Genomic DNA, 2266 nt, shown 5'->3' on the forward strand with positions numbered 1-2266 from the left:
ATCCGATGTCGTCATCCTTCCCTCTGAGACGGAGGCGGATGATGACATCAAGATGGATATCGGTATCGGATATCGACACTAGAACAACCGATATCTGGTATCTGGATATCGAAAAAAATGGATACCGGAAATTTCCTTTCTAGTATCCGATACAGCATATGTCCCGATACCGGCATCCAGTACAGGTATTGGGACAGGCAAACACTGCATGAGAGATAGAGAGAGAGAGAGAGAGGAAAAAGGGATAGATTCTAAAGAAACACTGACAGAGAAGTCTCTCTCTCTTGCTTTTGGTAGGTAAAGAAATCGCCCACCATGAATAATAAATAGATAAAGACAGGATAGATACAGAGAGAAGTATATGAGAGAGAGAGAGAAAGGGCAAGAAGTAAGATAACAGATAGATAATGGAAGAGTGAGAAACACAGAGAACCAGAGAGACAGAGAGGGGGAAAAATAGAATATAAAGAAGCACAGAGAGAGAAGTCGTTCTCTCTTGCTCTTAGTAGCTAAAGAAATCCCCCACCATGAATAATACAGAGATAAAGACAGGATAGATTAAGAAATAAGTATGTGAGAGAAGGAGAGAGAGAAAGAAGTATGTGAGAGAAGGAGAGAGAGAAAGAAGTATGTGAGAGAGGGAGAGAGAGAGAGAGAGAGAAAGAAAGGGAAAGAAATAGAAAGAACAAATAGACATATCTATACTACTATAATAGGAAGACATGTGCGCTTCTGAACTCTGATTGGCTGACAAAATAGTGAGAGAGAATAGAGAGAGAGAGAGAGAGAGAGAGAGATCAAAAAACGGTTGAGAACGGTTTTGGATTCTATCACCAAACGAGTGAAGAGATGGAAGTGGTCGTCGTGGACTAGGATTGCCCTCGATCTGTAATCGCGCTCGATAATGAATGGCGTTCTGAACAACAGAATTCAAGTTTCTAGCACCAAGAAGGCCGTATGGTTTTACGTTAATCTAGCCAATGTATAATCATCTTTTCTTAACAGTTCTTTGGATTTTTTTTTATTTCATGAGTCTATTTACCAATTTGATTTAAGAAAACCGACGTAAGGTGTTCATCCGGGTGTTTGATTTTGCTGAAGATCATGAACCAGCACAACGAGGTCGTGCTGTCCGCTCTTGGGAGGGGTATGATTGTAACCCGAATTCCTGTCGAATTAACATTGGATTTCTGTTCAGAAAGAATCATTATCATGACTGAATTTCAAATTTTCCCGTATGTTTCTTTTTTTATCACAGCAAGTGGCACAGTCGTCAGCATTTCCGCCGGCTGGGCTACAGAGAAGAGTAAAACCAGAAGAAATTCTTTCGCTGATTTTCCAAGAACAAAAACTCTGAATTCTTGATCCAAACTTTTGGATCAAAAGAAATTTCTACATTGACCATCGAATCAAAAGCTGAGAACAAAGGCTGCCTAATTCCTTCACCAGTGTGGCCTTTTGAAAGGCGCAATTCTTTCATAGTTTTCGAGCCGGTGATGGGCATTGAGCCGCGATGGTTTTTGGGCCAGTTTTAACCCTCGCAGCAAGTATTGAAGTCATTTTATGAATATTTATTCTTCCTTTCTGAAAACAATTTGGTGACGCATCTTTTTTTGCATGTTTGGTACCCGAGTTTATGTTTTCTTTGAATAGATCTGCTTCTTATTTTCTTCTTATAATTTCACTCTAAGTTCGAAGTTGTTTTGAACTGTCAATGGTTTGTGTATCTAAGGATAGTTTTTATGCAGCTCAGAGCAAAAAATATGGATAGAGAATGCAAATCGTTGTAGGGTTTGCGTCGATCGATCGTGCCGAAAACCTTGATTAATTATGAGAATCACGTCCTAAGATTAGGGCAAAATCTGATGACAAAATCTTTAATTCAAAATCTTCCTCGGAAGTTTCTTCCAAGATCTACAATTTTCAAGATCTCTGCAAGTTTGGCAGCGATTGATCTTTGATTTGATTTCTGAATTTCTCGAGCAGGATGAACAAAGTAGAGCAATCGTATGCAAATCTCTCTATTTCTCTGAGATTTAAGGATATTTTTTATGCATTTCAGAGCAGAAAATACAGATAAAGAATGCAAATCGTAATAGGGTTTGCTTCGATCGATCGTAGCGAAAACCTCGATCAATTATGAGAATCACGTCCTAAGATTAGGGCGAAATCTGATGACAAAATCTTCCTCGGAATCTATTTTAATGAAATTAATGAATTTTGAATCTATTAATGTATTTTAATGAAATTAATGAATTTCGAATCT

The 2266-nt window shown here is 38.3% G+C and overlaps 1 long non-coding RNA gene across 1 annotated transcript; it reads left to right on the forward strand.

Annotated features, from left to right (window-relative positions):
- The first annotated feature begins 747 nt into the window (after positions 1-747).
- Positions 748-1552, forward strand: LOC144708857 (uncharacterized). The gene is made up of 3 exons (XR_013582869.1): positions 748-982; positions 1102-1147; positions 1259-1552. It is a non-coding gene; the product is annotated as an uncharacterized LOC144708857 (long non-coding RNA).
- Positions 1553-2266: the final 714 nt, after the last annotated feature.

Source organism: Wolffia australiana, chromosome 10 (assembly GCF_029677425.1).
Source record: "Wolffia australiana isolate 7733 chromosome 10, ASM2967742v1".
In the NCBI taxonomy this organism is placed as follows: Eukaryota; Viridiplantae; Streptophyta; class Magnoliopsida; order Alismatales; family Araceae; genus Wolffia; species Wolffia australiana.